Source organism: Entelurus aequoreus, linkage group LG20, assembly GCF_033978785.1.
Source record: "Entelurus aequoreus isolate RoL-2023_Sb linkage group LG20, RoL_Eaeq_v1.1, whole genome shotgun sequence".
In the NCBI taxonomy this organism is placed as follows: Eukaryota; Metazoa; Chordata; class Actinopteri; order Syngnathiformes; family Syngnathidae; genus Entelurus; species Entelurus aequoreus.
Genome location: NC_084750.1, coordinates 31,637,908 through 31,638,878, shown reverse-complemented (window position 1 = coordinate 31,638,878; position 971 = coordinate 31,637,908).

Below are 971 nucleotides of genomic sequence, written 5' to 3'. Positions count from 1 at the left end.
CTCAAAGCCTGCACGTTGGACTTAACCCAGAAGACGAGATGGTAGCTTCCCTCCGCTTTCGGGTTGGGTGACGGGTCCTGACTGTTGTTGGTGTTTACGCACCAAACAGCAGCTCAGAGTACCCACTCTTTTTGGATTCCCTTGAGAGTGCTCCCTCGGGTGATTCCCTTGATCTGCTGGGGGTCTTCAACGCTCATGTTGGCAACGACTTTGAAATCTGGAGAGTCGTGATTGGGAAAAATGGCCACCCGGATCTGAACCCAAGTGGTTATTTGTTATTGGACTTTTGTGCTCGTCACGGATTGTCCATAACAAACACAATGTTCAAACATAAGGGTGTCCATATGTGCACTTGGCACCAGGACACCCTCGGCCCCAGTTCCATGATTGACTTTGTAGTTGTGTCATGAGATTTGCGGCCTCATGTTTTGGACACTCGGGTGAAGAGAGGGGCGAGCTTTCTACCGATCACCACCTGGTGAACTGGCTCCGATGGTGGGGTAGGATCCCGGACAGACCTGGCAGGCCCAAACGCATTGTGAGAGTCTTTTGGGAATGCCTAGCAGAGTCTCCTGTCAGAGAGAGTTTCTTTTTCCACCTCCGGAGGAACTTTGAACATGTCACAAAGGAGGTGCTGGACATTGAGTCTGAATGGATCATGTTCCGTGCCTCTCTTTTCAAGCCAGCTGATTGGAGCTGTGGCCGCAAGGTGTTTGGTGCCTGTCGTGGCGGTAATCCTAGAACCCGCTGGTAGCCACCAGCAGTGCGGGATGCCGTCAAGCTGAAGAAAGAGCTTATCTGGTCCTTTTGGCTCATGGGACTCCAGAGGCAGCGGGCATACCGACAGGCCAAGCAGTACCTGGGGAATCTGTGTTGGGCTCTCCTATTTCTGGGGCTGAGGTTGCCAAGGTAGTTAAAAAGCTCCTCGGTGGCAAGGCCCCGGGGGTGGATGAGCTCCGTCCGGAGTTCCT